The sequence below is a fragment of the Passer montanus genome, unplaced genomic scaffold (genome assembly GCF_014805655.1).
Source record: "Passer montanus isolate IOZ18808 unplaced genomic scaffold, ASM1480565v1 scaffold163, whole genome shotgun sequence".
Taxonomy (NCBI): Eukaryota; Metazoa; Chordata; class Aves; order Passeriformes; family Passeridae; genus Passer; species Passer montanus.
This window is the reverse complement of record NW_024363494.1, coordinates 47,500-65,273: the sequence shown is the minus strand read 5'-3', so window position 1 is coordinate 65,273 and position 17,774 is coordinate 47,500. Positions and strand designations below refer to the sequence as shown.

Below are 17,774 nucleotides of genomic sequence, written 5' to 3'. Positions count from 1 at the left end.
CCCAAAGAAAATGTTACCTCCTGAATGGTGCCAATTAACAATTGTCATCATTCTGGGGAAAAGCAATGCCGTTTGCTGCGGGGAGGGTTCAGGGGATTTATGAACATCCTACTTGAGGATTACTTCAGTTGGTGCTGTGTGTCTGGAGTAGAAAGACATTTCGGTAGGAAGCCAAGAGCTAACCAGGGAAGGCAGTGGGTCTCCCTGCCTTCTGCCAGCTCTGTGACCAACTCTCAAAGTAGGGCCATTATTAGAGCAGTCAGAAATTTTCCAGTGGGATGTTTTTTCTCTTGGAAGCCTCCCTGGTTTCCTTCCTGCCCAGCCCCTTGGCAGGCTTCCTGACAGGCTGGTGGCACAGGAGAGCTGAGGAGCCCTCAGAGCTGAGTTCCTGGACAGGTCAGGCAGCTCCTGCTCCCCAAGTAGCATTCTGTAGGGAGACCCAGGCCACTCCAGACTTATCTCCCCATTTCCAAGTGCACATCCAAGTTTCTGTTCATTTCAGAAATCTTAAATGGGAAGTTCTGTTTTCTGGTTACCCATTATTTATTCTAGCTTGCTTTTTGGATGTCTTTTTGGCCTGCTGGACATCAGGCTGAGGGAAGGCTCTATCCTGGCCCTGGCCCTTCCCAAAAGCAGCCTGTGGTTGAGAAGTTTCCTGGTGTATTGATGTGCTGAGGCCATACTCATAAAACAAAAAAGCAGAATATTTGTTGGATAGGTGAGCAGGGAAAGGAGAACATCTCTGCAGTTTTGTAAATAACATGGTTTCTTCTTCCCACCTTGGGCTTTACTGTACTCAGCCCCAGCTTCTGAAATCTGTATGAAATTGTAGTAACACACAAATAATTAATTACAGAAGTAAAAAAAGGTTGCCTTTCTGTTTGATCCTCCCCAGAAATATTTTCAAAAAGAGCAGAACTCTCTACAAAGAGAGGGAAGAGATGTACAGATATGAAGAGTCAGGAGGAATTAAGTTGAATAAAATAGGAGTAGAGAGAAGCATGGCTGCACACCTCAGCCTACTGGTGGCTCAGTTTTTTGTGCTCACTAACCTTAGTCTAGGTTGTCCCTACCTAGTGCAAAGCTGTTTATTTTGCACACTGTGCAAAAAAAGTCTTCATGGGGCCAGATTGTGTAAAGTTGTGCCACTGGTTCCCATAGTGGTACAGCTGAGGCTGCTGAACAGCTCGTAGCAGAAATGTAGATTAGGCTTTCTGTTTTGCGCTCTTTTCAGTGCTCTCAGTGTAATGATGTTACTGCAGCTACTTGTTTTGTACACTGGGGATAATAAATGAGTTAAATCAGGGGAGCAGTTATCTCTCCAATTGATCCCAAACAAAGCTCTTCACATGGTTCACCGGAGTTTTTCTGGAGGCTGCAGCTCTGTTCTGTTTTGAAATCCGCACTAGATCCTACAACAGCTGGGGTAAGGGAAATTTCTGCCATTTTTTGCTGACCAGTACTTAGCTGTAAAGGAAATTAAAGAGGATATATTAAAATGGACATTATTAAAAACTGACATGAAGAAAAAAAAAAGAAAACAACCTGAGCACTTAAAGGACTGGCTTTGAAAAATTTATGGAAGCTGGAAATGAAGTTAATACTGCCCATCAAACCCTACGTTTCGTTTGCTGCAGGATGTGTTGTTGTCTCGCTGTCCTGAGCTCTGGGCACATATCTAGCACAGGCAGGGGATGGACCCTGCTGGCAGCACTTTGCAGAGGAGGTGCTTTGCTCTCTCCTGGCTGAGGAGGAGAGAGGCAGCCGAGGCTGCGTGCGAGGCGCCGGGCTCGTGGCGTGAGCAACGAGGGCACTGATTCACCTAATGTGACTTGGCAAGGCCATGCAGCCCAGTTCTTTTATTCTTCCCTGAGCTGTGCTAAATCAGCTGCAGACTGGGCACTGCTCTTTTGTGTGTGTGTGTGCTCACTTTCTGGAACACACGTGTTCCGTGCTCTGCAGTCCCAGCTCGCTTTCTGCTGGAAAAATCCCGGTCACGAGCAGGGACAATAATGCTGACCTGTTGTGCCTTTGCTCGTGCTTCAGTCCCCACGCTCCTGCCCAAATCTGTGCATCTATTGATCTGAAATTCAGCAAAGAGAGGGGTGGCTGTTAGAGCTGCAGCCTTGGTGAGACCTGATTTTGGGGAAGATCCATGAGACACGCTGATTCAGTGGAAGGAGGTGCAGTAGTTCATCCACAGACCTGACAATCTGCTGTGCAGTTTGGCTTTCTGTGTGTCACACTGCGATGCAGAATGCTGTGAAAATCATAACACTGTAGGGTCTGGAAGATCTTCACTTCAGCATGAAGGCAAGCTGAGGATTTGGTTCTGAAACCATGCCTAATGGAGGCTGTCACGTGCCATGAAGGGCTTTCAAAAGCCTGGCTGAGCTTCTGCACTTACCCTGCAGCAAACTGCAGAGGGTATGAAAACACACACACTTGCAGATTTGAGGCACCCCGGTGAACAGAGCCAGTTTCAACCCACACAAGTGGGTTTTTATCCATGCTAAACACCTTGGCAAAAGACCTGAGGTGAGGAAGCTGGAGATGGCTGCAGCAGCAGGGTGGATTGAGTCACCTGTACAGCTCTCTGGAGCTTGTGGATGCTTTGGGACACCCAATAGGCTGAAACTCTGCAGAGTTTGTGGCTTGGTGATGTTTGCTTCTGGCATCTTCAGGTGAGGGTGCTGAAGCAGGAGGAGAGGAGGCAGAATTAGAAAGCACTCAGGTATCCTAGGCGAAACATGAAGCATTTCCAAAGTGAATGCAGCTGCTCGCTGTGCAACCAAGCCATGGCCCACTTAGAGAACCCCAGAATGACCTTGTTTGCTGCACAGACAGTAAACCATCTGCTGTTTGGGGTCGAACAGGACACTAGAGGCAGCATTTTACAAACACAGAGTGCCACTTGTGCAATATTTTGGCAAGGGAATTAGACCCTGAGGTGAGCACTAGCTCACTGAGGATACACCTGAGTGCCCGGAGGCTCGGAGCTTTTCCGTGTCAGCATAGTTCTGTCTGTGCTGCTGCTGCAAAAAAAGTCCTCTGCTGGGCAATAAGATACTTTTATTTTCTCTGAGATCCCAGTCTGTGTTGTGTTAGGGGTCAAACTATGTGTTTTTGGACCAGGCACGTGGCATTTCTGCTTTCTTCACTCTGTTCCTGCTCTGGGATTTCTCCCATTGCTTATGTCAGGCAGGCTGAGCTTGGGAGCTGAGCTCATGTCCCAGAGCATGTTTGCTGGGATTGTTTGGGATACTGTGACTTGAGAAGAGCCATTCAAAGGTAAACGAAGTTCCTTTCTCCTTTTTCACTTTTCCCCAAGCGGGATATAAAGCTTTTGTTTTACTTTAATGGTGTGTCAAGGCAGGAATGCTCTTGCAGTGATGCTTATCTTGAGGAGTATTTGTCAGCTCCCACAGAGCCCAAATCGAGGTCAATATTTAGGCTCGTTTTACTGCTGAATGGACTGTTCTGCCCTGGGTTAATTACTTGGCCAGCATAGTGGTCCAACGTTAAAGTTGGGAACAGACACCACTGACTGCCCTCATCCTGTTTCTTTTTTAGTTATCATCTGCCTGCAGCACTTATTGTTGGAAAGTCAGCATGATCTAATACCTGAGAACAGGCAAAAAAGTTGGATCCTGCTTCCTTGTGTGGCTGATTATCTGTGGGTTTTGGTAGGCTGGGCTTCTTCCCCTTCCAGCTGCCCTATTAAAAAAAACTCGAAAGTTTTGTCTGGTGAAATAAATGGGCAGGAGATCTTTCTCCTTTTTAATGCCTTTATTAAGAAGAATCAGCTCAGGTGGGGAGAAATCGACGGGTCGTGCCCACGCCGCCGCTGCTCCCAGGCGTGGCACGAAGGAGGAGGACGATGCAGTTTTGTCCGCTGGTCTGCAGACAGAACTGGGGACACTGTCCTCACAGGGGAGTCGTTGAGTCCTTGGTTTGTTTTGTTTACAAACCCGGGAGGTCTCTTTAATCAGTTTCTTTTGAGGTTAGGGTGAGAAAATAAAAAGGTCCAAGCAGGTACGGGACTATGCTCCCATTCTTAGACCACTTAAGTCACTTGCTGGCTCGTGATTTTAGGGGTTTTTTTCTTGTAAAAACTGTAAAACTGTAAAAACCCAGGGTGCACTGCATTTCTTATTTGCATGTTGTCTCTGGTGTCACTGCCCATTCTCTTCTTTACCCTGGAGGGTTTCCCTTGGTATCTTCTTGGCATACGGCTAGCATCAGGGAAACAATCAGTTAATCACCCGCCATTAACTGGTGATTAAGGGCTTTTCTTCGGCAGGGAACCTAAAGGAGTCTGACTGGTCTGGCTTGGTTTTTTTAACTCTGAAACTTAAAAAAAATACAATTTTCTATTCATATCATCTGGTGTTGGTACTGTTGGTCTGTAAAACATTGTGGAGCTAATTCCAGGCTTGTCCATCCGTGCCTGTCGATCCAGCCATGTCAGGCCTTTCCAAGCTGTCCATGCTGCAGCACTGCCAAGTTTTACATGTTGTCTGAATTTGCTGGTGCATTATTTTATCCCAAACATCAGGGAGAGAGCATAAAACAATTTACATCTGCAGAAGCGCACAGACTGTACCCATCTTGAGCCTGTCAGTGGAAATTCCAGAGCTGATGCAGGATTTGTTAGCTGCCGGCAGTGAAATTTTGGGGCTTGTCAATTTAAAGGAAATTCACAGCTATTCAGCTGGAAAACTGCAAGAAGCCTACTACAGGGGCCACCTCTTAAGGAAAGAGAAAGCTTGGTTGGGTTTGCCATGTGCAGGCTCCAGATTTGCTGCTTCTAAACAAACCTGGCCTCACTCAGTTTCTCCCTTGTCACAGAAAATCCTTCAGGAAGGCTGCTGCTCATCCTGCCTTCAGCTCAGTGGCTGCTCTTACTTACCAGGCTCAAAAGTGGCCTGGATTTGTTTTCTGCTTCCAGCAGAAGTCTTCCCATTACATCTGTTACCTCTCATGATCCAAAGCCAAAGGATAAACATGCAAACCATCTTTTTTTCTGGTCCAAAAGGCAGGAAAAAAAAGGACTTCTCTGTGCCATATTAGCTGGGCAGAAGAGGAAGGAGCTGAGCTGCCTACTTGGGTTTTTTTTGTGGAATATTCCCAGCAATGTTATTTATTGGGAAAGGGTGGAAAATGCATCTGATTCTGAAGGAAGATGTATCAATGCTACAAAAGGAAAGATTGCAGCCCTTTCATGCTGTTTTTCAGTGCTCTTTGCTTAAATACTCTATTCTTCCAGCATCTGAACTATTGATTTAAATCATCATTGGCTGGAACACTTGATAGATTTTGTCATGTGTGTAATCTAGACTTACTTTGGCTGGAACAGAAACCAGAGTTGGGTCTAAATTAATTCTTCCTGGTAGAGTGTCAAAATCCTACCCAAGCAGGATAGATTGATTGATTGATTAATTGACTGATTCATTTGCAGTGGTCAATGCAATTAAAGAGCCCCTATGCCATAGCTGGATTTTAATCTCTAGTGACTCTAGGTCCCCTCATCATATTTCCTAAAGTTCATGTTTTAAAAACACATGACTTTGATCTTACTTAGTTCCTTTTCACTTGATGATTTCTAGGTGCATCATTAGAAGTAATTAGAGCCTGCAGCTCCTTCCCCCATGGTTCAGTGGGTTCTTTCCCTGTGTTCAAAAAATGCCTGCCACGACTAAATGTTCCTTCTGGAATTGCATGAGACAGGAGTGATTCGGTCACATGGATCATATTTATGCAAAGATTCTAATTCAGATTAAAGAGAATATTAATAGACCAGTTATTAATGGGAATTGTCTCCAAAAAGTCTTGCTTGGCATAGCATGGGCATCCAGCTGGCAGGAAAGGAAGGAAAATCAGGAATAACCTGCAGAGCCTGTTGCTGAGACCTGTGTTTGCTTGAGCTGCATCCTCAACATCACTGAGAGGAATCCCTGCTTTCAGATCTGGTTGAGGCTTTTCAGGACAAATCTTTTCTCCAGATGGATCTTTCCAGACTCTCACTGATCTGTCATGAGGCTTTTTTCCCCTCTGCTCCTTTTAACTGCAGGTTTATGGAATTTTATTAAGTGCCATAGCTACATCATTGCCTGTCTTTTAGATTTATCTGTGGCCTAGTGTTTCCTAATTCCACTTTAATGTATTTATGTCTGAATTCTTTTATTTTACAGCCATACCCTATTGTTTCCATGCAGTATCAGGAGCAGAACTTGATACACTTAGTTCCTTTGAAAAGGTCTGCAGTAAAACAAGTTCTGAGGTCTCTTGTCTGAGAGCTCTGAGTATCTTTCCATTCTATCTGCAGCTGCCTCACCACTTAAAAATAGGTGGACAGGAATAATAAAAGCAGACTCTGATCCAGTCATTTGCCTTGAGAGAGCAAAATGCTGTGATCATGCAGAATTTAACAGTACTTAAATCTACTCAGAGTATCCCTGAAGTCAACAGAAAGATGTCCACACATTCCAGCCCCATCCCCATGCCACAGTCCATTGATTTTATTCTTTCCCCCAGAGCTGTTTTGATAGGAATATAGTGATTAAATACAGGGAAAGAGAAGGAAGCCTTACAGTGAACTGTGCCATTAGGGCATTGCTTGTGCAAAGGGCACATATAAATGTGCCCCCCTTTTTAAAGGGAAAATAAGCTATTTGCTATCCATGAAAGCCTGCTCTGGTAGATTTATTAGTTGAATAAAAAGGTTGTAAACAGATAAGATCAACTTCCTTCACCGACACAGGGAAAGAGGCTGCTACCATGCATTTTTCAGACTTTGACCAGTTAATGTCAGCCTTAATTGTGATTTTGAGGGGCTCATTCACAAGGAGATGACATGAATAACCCTATTTCAGAGGCCAGTAAGCTGCAACCCACACATACCTATTGACTGAAATTAACTGTTCAGTGGCCGTGCTGCTCATGACCTTAGGCTGGATCGTTTGTTTGCTGAGTCCACACTAAATAGTTCAAAACATTGAATATATTGCACAATTTTGAGATCTGAGAGCATCTCTCCTTTTAAAAAGAGAAGTGAGTAGCTTCAGCACATTTATGATGGGCAGCTTTCACCCTCCTGCTGTTTATGGGACATCTCAGCACATATTCAGCAGTAACTTCTAGATCAAAATGAAAAAAAATGACATTTTGACAGAGTCAGAGCCCATGGAAGTGGGACTCCTGCATATGTGCTCCTGGTATTTTAACTGAAAGGCTGCAGAGAAACACAGGATGAAGTGTTTATGGAATATTAAATGGAAGGGAATTAAAATAAGTCTGGCTACAGTCAGTAGGTGACAGACCCCAGTTATGCTTCCATTCCTGGAATATTCCTGCCTGTGTCTGGCATCACCTATTGAGGTATTTTTAAGCTGCATTTTTAAGCTATTGAGGTATTTTGAGATTTTTTTTTATTTTTTTTTTAAATTGTTCATTTCTTTATAGTTCAAAGATTGCAGAACTGGAATGTGAGGGATGACCTTGGCAGTGGTGAAGGGAATTAATTGCAAACCCTGAGGATCGAATCCATCCAAGTGCAACTGCTGAAGCTGGCAATGCACTCTGTTCTCAATTAGATACTTTCCCCCCTCTCTTTCATGTTGTTTGTATAAACATGCAGTGCTCAGGTTTTGGGTGGTTTTTTTCCAACTCTACATATCTCACACCTGGGACAGACCAGCCTTTCTTCCACGTTGCTGGCTGTAAGCAGTTTGTAGTGTTATTGTAGTGCTTCCAAAGGAGCCTCTGCATCTTCTGATCTTTCTGTTTCAGAGCAGGAGTGTGATACAAACACAGATTATTTAAATTCTCTGCAAAAGTGTGAGGAGAAGACTCCCTGTGTATGAACTGCAGCAGCGCAGAGCAGACTGCGTGGAGAGACAGGGGAAATATTACCAGCACAAAAGAGAGTACAATGAAACAAAAATTTGATTATAAAGGCTCTGTGTGAAGCTCTGGGGGGAAAAGTCAAGTTTTTTGGGCTGTCTTGAGGCTTGGCTGCTGTTTTTCATGTTCTGAGAAGTCTCAAGTGTCACTGGCACAGGTGGGTAAAAATCACCCTTTTCCTGTGGTCCTGGGCAATGTGCTCAGCTGACCCTGGTTTTGAGCAAGGGCTTTGGACTGAATGATCTCCAGAAGTGCCTCCAACCCCAGCTGTCCTGTGCTGCTGTGGTTCTAATTTCAGCATGTGCCCTCAGAGTTGTTTAACATCTCTGCATTGGTGATTTCCCACTCGGCAGGAATCAATGCCTTGTTCCCTGGAACTGGTTCTTCAGCAGGCAGTGGCTGATCCTCACCACCTGCCTGGAGAAGTGTGAGGTGTCTGACAGTCTTTGTCCTGTCAGTTACAAAACATTTGTTTGAAAACCACAATTTTCTGCTCTTACACTGGTTTTACCCCAGTGCTGGGTGGAAATCCCCACAAAGGCCATCACTGACCAAAGCCACTTCTGGTGAAAGTCCCTGTTTGTAAAAGTGTTGAGAAGGGGAGAGATGATCTCTGGCTGTGCTGTTCAGCAGAGAAGAGACAACAGGCACTGTGTGTGTGTTTGTATGTGTTACCACCCTGCAATTACAGCTCCAGTAATTACTGTAACTACGGTGGAGATGCCCACGTTGAGCTCTTGGCTCCTGCTCTTGAGTTTCCATCTGCTCAGATAAAAAAGAAGGTGCAAGAAGATGAGAGCCTGGCAACTCAGCTGCCTGGAATCTCGGGGCTGGTGCACCCAGGAATCTCCAGTGCCCATGGGCAGCCTGGGTTGTGCGTTGTTTGTTGTTTGCTCCTGGTGATGAGCAGCAAACCAGCATCAAGATTGAAAAGCAAATAATCCAGGGAGACCTAAAACAAAGCTGTTAGAGCATTACAGAAACACAGGAATGAGTTAGGCAAGGCCTTCTGCCTTCTTTTCCCACCTTTTGGATAGTGCCTACGGGAATAATAGAGGACTGACTGAGAGTCTGCACCTCTCTGCTTGCCTCTTGCAGGTTTCTGTCTTTCCTGTCTCCATCTTTCCTTGAGGACAGATCCTTAAGGACAGCCTCCTGATAGCAGCACAGTGTTCTTGTAACTAATACAATGAAAAATCAGTAATTCTGGGGATGAAACGTTCTGTTAACGTTGCAAAGAACGGTGATGGTAACAAGCCAACAAGTTTCTCCTTTTTCAGTAATTGCTGTTGCCAATTGAAGTTAATATTATTTCCTATTGGACTAAATTGCAGCCCTTCCCTTGCAGAACTTGCCTGTTTCCTGAGGAAGGAGTTAACTGGTGCTTTTTAACAAAGGCCACACTAAATAAATACAATCCTGAGCCTTTGCTGTGCAGCAGCCAGGGCTGGCAGGTTGCTGGGAGTTTTGCTGTTATTGTTCTTGACATCTTTGTAACACATTGCTGAGAGCCAAGCTCTCACTGCAGAATAAATATTTCTGGGATCTTTCCCTTTCCCCGGTGGTCTTGGCTTTCATGACGATCGAGAGGCAAAAAATGAGGGAAGTTTCGGACAGACTCTCACAGGTGTAATTTGTGATAATAGCAGCTATCGTTCCCTCTCTCTGACCTTGTGGAGATTAGACCTAAGCTTTCCCTGGGGTAATCCTAGGTTGGAGTGTCTCTGCTGGGTTTCCTTTTCCAAGGCAGTTTGCACTCCCCATCCCATGCCTGTGCTGCCCTGACCTCATGGTCACTTACAGAGCTACACTGCACCATTTTCATCACATGGTTTTTACAGCAACTGCTGAACAGAGTGTTTCCAAAAGCACCTCTGCTCTGCAAGACAAATCCTATTCAAATGAGCTGCATGTCTGAGCTGATTCAGCCCTGGGTTTAGAACGTTCTGGGGCTGAAGCACCTGGTGTTGATCCCATGGGTGCTGGTCTAACGTGTTTGCTAAGAGAGGAGGGACCAGGGTGTGTTTTGCTGGTGATGCTGCTGGAAGGGGCATTTCCAGCCTGGAGTCAAACCACTGGCACCTCGAGTTCCACTGGAGAGTTTGTACCTGCAGGTCTCTCTTCCAGGGATTGGAAAGTGTATCATCATGTCTAGAGAACAGAAGGGGCAGGCAGAAGCTGGAAGGTTTGATTCCTAGGCTTGCTGGAAAACTCTCTGCTGCTGGAAGGAATTCAGTTAACAATTCCTCACCCCTCTGGCTTTGTTCAGAAATGGAAAAGATCCTTCTGGGGAAACAGGGGGCTCTTCTTGGACAGGTGCTGCAGAGCTGGGGACATTTTCAGTGGGAAATGATGAGTTGTTTGTGATGCAGTTCCAGAAGGTGATCTGAGAGGAATAGGAGCCTGTTAGCATGAAATTATAACAGGGCTAACATAACCTGCTCAGAACTTAGCTGCTTGTAATTATCCTGCTCCCAGCAGCCAGACTGGGTGATTAAGAGTTCCCTCTGTCAGCCCTGCACTGTGCCAGGTAGCCAGTGCTCAGTTCCCTGTTGGGGCTGCCAAATTCTTCAGGAAGGATCTCTCTGAAGAGCTGGTGCAGTGGAATATCACAGAAACATATGTGCCTTAAGTGACTTTCCATCTGGGCATCCCATTCTTCCTTGTACAAGAAGTTACAATATTTAATTAACACACTTTGGGGCTACTTCTGGGCTGCTAAACTGTCTGTGCCCAGACACTCAAGATACCTAAACATAAGTGGCTTAATCTGAGAGCGCAGTTTGCCCCAGCTTAGTGACAAAATTTGGGCTCTGTACAGCTTCATTCACAGTCAGGGCTCAGAGGTACCTGCTGCAAAGAAAAGAAAATGAAAGCTAGTTTGTTTCTCAAATAATTTTGTTCCTTCATGGTTCTTTTGAGGTAGAAACCCTGGGCAGAAAGGTGTGTGCCATGTGTTGTAAACATTTTATTGATTACTCCTTCTTTGTGCTTGAAATGCAGAGCATTGGATGCTGAGAGAACAGTTTATTAAAGCAACTCAGGTGTAGAGCAGAATTTTAGAATGCTGATATTTTCCTCAACAAGCTGAAAAAGAATAATGGTGCACATTGAGTGCAATGATGTTAGAATAGGCTTATGTTTAGCTTTGTCATTTTTATCATATCGATCATGGATGCTTCTGTGGTTTGAGATTTGCTTTTTGGCAGCAGCATTTTAATGGGGCTGAAAAGGGAAAATCTCTTTGCCATTTGGCATTAGAAACAAAAATTATTGGTTTTTCATGCTGGTCATTAGCTGAGAGAGCAGCTGGAGCTTGAAATTCCTCCATGTTCCTGTAGGAAGCACAGAGCTTCTCCCTCAGCCGTGGTCAGCATGAACCAGCTTGGGCCTGTTGCAAGAACAGGTTTTATCTGAGCATAAGAAAACTTCATTCTCTTATCCCTAATAGAATGTTTATCTAATCTAATAATATGAGACTATTTAAGTGTGGCTTTTTGGAGAGAGAGAAAGATGGGGTAGCAGATAACTTGATATGGAGACTGGAGTGACAATTGGGTTTTTTCATCTCCCTGTGCTGCAGGTGTCAGGGTGTAAACAAATATTGCTGGTGTCTTACTCAGGCATTTGCCATCTGGGCATAAAATCTGCAACTCTGTAGCTCACAGTCCATGAGAAATAGATATAAAACTCTGGTAATTTGACAAGTTGCTTTGTAGGAGGGCATTGGTTATGCCTCTGGCCTCCTGCTTGTGCTGGTATTTGACCACAGCATCCTGAGGGTGTCAGGGTAAGAGCTTTTTTTCCATGTGTCCTGTCAGCATTGCTCTTGGTTAGGCCAAGCTGTGACCTGCTGAAAGATCTGCTGCATCCATATATTGAGGTATTTGAATAATTTTAATTACTCTCATTTGAGATTCAGTAGAAGGTCATGCATTATAGCAGGCAAAGCAAGAGGCTGCTCAGCAGCACTGCTGGCACTAAAAGCAGACTTAATAGCTGGAATTTGTGGCATCTGCTGAGAAGCTCCAAATGTTGACATGTAGTGCATGCATGCTCTAAATTTAGGATATTTGAAAACTGAAAGAATTTGAGCTTGGCCAATTAAATCCACCTACCAGAATCCCAGAGTTAAGCTGTTGTGTCTGCCATTCCCAGTGCTGCTTAGGTTCAGCGATGATGCCCATTGATAGGATCATAAAACTTCCAGAGATAGAACCATACAAAGAGTTTGAAATTAGGAGATTTCACAGTCTTAAACACAAAATGGAAGAATGAGATGATTTCTTGTGTGCCATAGAAAGACTTCATTGCAACAGTTGTTTTCTTTAAATTCAGGACACTTCTGTTGCTTGCATTTCTCATATCTGTAACTTTACATGGCACTATTTATTCAGTTTTTTTAATGCAAAGCGCAAACATGGAACTCTTTGCTTTCCAGTAAAAAGCAGAAACAAATTCATTCACTACTGGAACTTTCTCTTCATTCTGCACAGCAGCTCTTCAGTGTTTTAAGACAAGAACCAAGGAACAGAGCAGAAGCTCCTTGAAGATTTAGGTGAAATGTGTTCAATGAGCAGTTTGCCATTAGGACAGAGTGATGTCTTCCTGCAAAATAATAATTTAAAAACTTTATAAATGCCACACTGGCATCTATTTCATCCAGCAGTGATGTTACTTCTCCTTCTGAACTTTGATTAATGGCAGATTTTGTGTCTTACATGGCACTATTCGAAAAGTGCTGTCCATTCATTCACAAATGCTACACCCTGTGGGCTTTGAATGACCTTTATTTAAGCAAATGGACTCTGAAATTACATTATTAGGTGGTGTGGGTACCTGATTTTAGAGCACACATTGCATTATTTCACCTAAGAGAGCTGCAAACCTGCATGTGTTGGTGTGTTCTTAGTGCCTTCATGCTAAATTAATTCCTGGAACATCTCAGCTTCCAGAAAAGTGAAAAGCCAAAAGATTCCTTGGATTTTCATGAAGGAAGCACTGATATCAGCAGTGGGGTGACTGGTGGCACACAGTGTCCCTGCTCACAGGAGTGTGACATGGCACAGGAATGCCACATCAGTCAAGTCTATAGAAAAACAGGAGTTTCATCAACTTTTTCTTAAAATCATCTTTTTAACCTTGAAATGTTTTGCCTCTAGATACCAGTATTCTATGTTTTAAAATGTCTTATTTGAAACACTAATTAGGTTTTGGCTTGTGCTGGGATGTAAATGGGAAACCTTTCCCTGTTTATTGTGAAAACCCCTTTGCTTCACTAAGAATTATCTTTGTTTAACGGAACTAACTTTTCCAGCTATAATTAATTGAACAACTCTCAGTATTCCAGAACTGCAGAAAAAAAACATTTTTCTTCCTGGCTTTTTACTCACACAGCTTTAACTGGGGAGCTCCGGGCAGTTTTCATGAGCGTGGCAAAGCTCCGTGTCAGGATTTTACAACTGGGCCCTGAAAACCAGTTCAGTGATTGAATCTGGCAGATTGGCTTTGGCTCCAGAGCCAGCACATGCTTTTAACATATGCACGTTGGCAAATCAGATTGAAATCGTAACTAAAAGGGTTGCTGTCTCAGTCCTGCTCCTGCTGCTGGGAATTACGTGTAATGGGCAAAAAAAAAAAAATTGGGGAAGGAGGAATCTGGGCTGTGGGTAGTGAAGAACCAGCTGACCCCTGGTAAATCTGCTGTCAGATAGCATGGGATTTTTGTTTTGTTTTGTTTTGTGTGTATTTGGTTTGGTTTTGTTTTTGTTAGTTTGCCAGTGTAGCTGCTGGAATGCACCGTAGGAGTTACCACTTGGTTTTTCTGCCCACAGGATCAAGGCTGATCCAAGAATAGCAGACACCCCACTCTGGCTCTCTGCCCATGTTTATCTCTGACTATCACCTAACCTGCTGCTACAGGCTCATTCCTTTCATGCATGTAAATTGTGCTCCTGTCCTGCTCCAAAATACACCAGTTTTTTCCTTTGCTGCTGGAATTGTTGGGCATGGCAAGATTTTCCTGGGTCAGATTCCTCCGGGTGGGTCCTGGGTACCAGGACTCCACATGTTGCACTGGTTGGATCTTGTCTGGAAGGTGTTTTGTGCTTGCAAACCAGGGCAGTCACCTTTTTGTAAGAGGTGGGAAAGGCTTGGATCTGGTGTAGATGGCCTGGCCAGAGCAGGAATAATCATGGAATCAGGATAATGGAATGTGGTTTGGGTTAGAAGGGGCCTTAAAAACAATCTCTCCCACCCCACTGCCATGGGACACCTCCCACTAGCCCAGGTTGTCCAACCTGGTTGGACACTTCCAGGGATGGGGCAGCCACAGCTCCTCTGGGAATCTGTTCCAGGGCCTCCCCACCCTCGCAGGGAAGAATTCCTTCCCAATATCCCATCTGTCCCTACCCTCTGGCAGTGGGAAGCCATTCCATTCCCCCTTGTCCTGTCAGTCCAGGCCCTTGTCCCAAGTCCCTCTCCAGCTCTCCAGGAGCCCTTTGGGTGCTCCCTGAGGTCTCCCTGGAGCCCTCTCCCTCCAGGCTGAGCAATCCCAGCTCTCCCAGGCTGGCTGCAGAGATGAGGTGTTCCAGACCTCGGAGCGTTTCCGTGGCCTCCACTGGACTCACTCCATATTCATTGAGGTCAGGACTCACAATTTGGTTCATCCCATCCCCCAAATTGTTAGCTGTAGTTTTCACCTTACGGAGAGTTTCAGGGCACTGAGGAGTTGGGAGCAGCAGCAGGAGCAGGATTGGTGTTTTTCCTTCCTCTGTGTTTCCTCCGTGTCCATCAGGGCTCCAACAGCTCCGTGTGGGGCTGGCGGGACAGATGGAAATCTGTCTCATCCTTGACCCCATAACTGTGACCATATTGTCATAGTTAAACTATCGTGTATATTATCTGCCTCTTATCAACAACTGTATACATTTGAAGTTGGTTTTCATTATTTTCTGCCTCTCTAGAAACCTTCCTCCTGCCTCAGCTTTGCAGATGTTGCAAATATGTTTTTCTAATGAGACACATGGCACATTCCAGAGTAGCACCAGTGCTTGTTTCCAGCCTGAAAATGAAATCTTTTCCCTGTTGGTAAAGTAGAGTTTGTAAAATGTGATTACAATAAATAAACCATAGACTTGAGAGGTCTTTTTGAGTTTCGTAGTGAGTTCCCAATGATTACTTTGTTATTTTTTTAGTGAACTCAAATTTAATCTTTCCTTTGATTTGTAGCAACATGAAGTAAAACCTGTCTGATGCTGCACCTTATTTATAAGTGTGGTTTGCAAAGGATGGAAAAGGTGTTATTTCTGTCTGTGGGAAGAAGGATCAGAGCTGCCAGCTCTAGATTTAAAATTCTCTTGTACCATTTTATATTCTCTATATAAAGAGGAAACTCTGAAGGCAGATTCAGTGGAGAAAGGATCCCAATAAATATAATATTAACCAGATGGCTTTCATTCCATTAGTGTCTGACAGCAGGATAACTCTCTAAACTCATGGCATAGCCAAGCCAAGGCCTCAGTAACTTGATAACGATCCACTAAAATTTGAGAACTCTTATCTTCTGAGATGTGAGCCAGTCATTGTTTTAAGGGAAGTCAGAAGAACACTGTTTGGGGTCAGTTGGATGTGGTTAAATTTCTTCTTCCTTTTCTGTAGGATCTGGACTGTCTGCCTTGAAAGAGGTTGCACATGTTGAGATGAACAGGGCCCACCATGGTCATTCCTATTTTTTTCTCCTGTAAATGTGGGAAGTTCTTGAAATTTTGTAAAATTTTTTGAATCTGTGAGGAATAGCTCCTATCTGAAGCTGGTTGTATTTTGGAGCAACAATTCTGTATTTCTTCTAAATCAACATCTCTGTTGTTACTTTATTCACATATAATTACATACTCTGAGATACATTTTTTTCTCCCTGCTGCTTGAAGAGGGGTTTTAGTGTTTGAGAATCCAAATTGTAAATACGCCACTGTTTTCCACATCAGTGTGCCATGGTTTGAGTTTTGGATACTCCGTCTTGCCTCAGAATCTTTCCTTTCTCCAAGTAATGAGACTTCACTCTGATTTCTTTTTGACTCTCTTGCCATCCTTGGGATTTTTCCATCTGAGTGACTTTGAGCCATAGAATTTGATTCCAGATTGAATCCAAACATTAGCTCACTGCACTGAAACCTTTCCTTTTTATTTTTTAGGCCCTTGCAAAACAACACATTGATCTTTAAACATTTGGGATTCTTCTCCGCAGGAGCCTCTGTATAGCTCCTGTAAGTCACACATGGGGGGTTACCATGGGCTAACCCACTCTGACCATAAATACTGTGAGATTTCCACGTGCTTTAGTTCACTCAGACCACTTAGAAGGCCTCTGGACAGGCAGGATGGGAGACTGTGCCTCTGTGGCTCAGGCCCTGCTCAGGCTGCCAGCAGGGAGGTGAATTTTGCCATTCCTACCTGCTTCCATTAGGACAGGATTTTCTTTCCCACTTTAGAAGAAGGAGAACCTTGTTTAGAAGAACAAGGTTTTTCTTTCTTGCTGTTGCTGTCACTGTTGGCTCCTGCTTTGTTTTGCTGTAGCAGAGCAGAAGGCAGTGAAAAATAGCAGAGAAGAGGTGGGGCAACAGGGAAAATGTTTTGTTCCTCCTTTTTCCCTCCAGGTTGGAAGGAGCTGTGAGCAGCCTGGGCTAGTGAAAGATGTCCCTGCCCATGGCAGGGCGGTTGGAACAAGATGAGCTTTTCCCACCCCAAACCATTCTATGACTCTGACTTTTCAGGAGTCTTGTCACTGGATCCTCCTGGGGGCACAGCCAGGGGGAAGGAATGTGATGGAATGGGAAACCCCACTGTCTTCACCTGAGTTAGCAGGTGCTCGAAGCAGAGGAAGGATGATGTGATTTTCTAACTCCTCTGGAGTGCTCTCCTTTTTGCATACAATTAATTTCTCTTTGCCAAAAATATCTTGATCCCAGTGCTTCTAGAAATCCCCAGAAGAGCCCGCTTTGGGGAATGATTTCTTTGTGATGGATATCCCTGGAAGTCTGTGATCCCACAGCTTCTCCTCGAGACGCTGCATGTGCTCTCCACATGCCAGTCATGTCCAAAGCCACTCTAATGAAAGTACCTTTTCCAGGAAAAAGTTATCCTAAAACTTGCTGTAAATTCTCTGCCAAATGCTGCTTGGCCTCCTTGGCTATGTCTAAATAAAACAACGTGGTTCAGCTCAAAGGAAGGGGGAAAGCCCACAATAAAGTCTGTTCTTTCTCAGAGCACTCTCACCCAGCTCCAAGGATATCTCCTCGGGATTGGAGTGGCTGTCCAGTTCCAGATGGAGGGAATTTCAGAGAACCTATGGGTGGAATATTGACAGCCCATGACAGTATCAGACATCAGTGTGATCCTTCACAAGGTGTATGGAAGTGGAGCAGTTCCTGCTCCACTTCCAAGTCTTGTGCACATCCCAGTTCATGCTGGCATCACTCCAAGACAACTTCATGGCAAAAAACTGGAAGAAGTCATGGTGGCATTGTGCTTCCAAGAAAACCGAGGGTCTGTGTCCCCAGTGAGCTGCTGCTGGAATATGACAGCTTCCCAAGACTGGATCACTTCAAGTGTGGAATTTAATGAGCTGCCAAATACTTCTAAATGTCAGGAGGACCAGAGGAAAATGGCAGCAGGCAGAACATGGCACAGGCAGGAGCGCAGAGACAGAAATTAATTCTTTAGCTTGCAGCATCTCCCAGTTAATTTTCCATGAAGGTTTCCCCCCTTCCCCTGCTGCAAACTGTGAAATGATCAGTGATTCCTTGGGGGCAGATGGATGCCCAGGTTAAGGGCCACAGCGTTGAGAATGGCGTTTTATTTTCTAGGAAATG

General features: G+C 44.5%; 1 protein-coding gene across 1 annotated transcript in view; it reads left to right on the top strand.

Moving 5' to 3' along the window:
- The window catches only part of ABTB2 (ankyrin repeat and BTB domain containing 2), a 111,826-nt gene that overhangs the window by 75,066 nt on the left and 18,986 nt on the right, over positions 1-17,774 (top strand). The gene's annotated exons all lie outside the window — the stretch shown is intronic.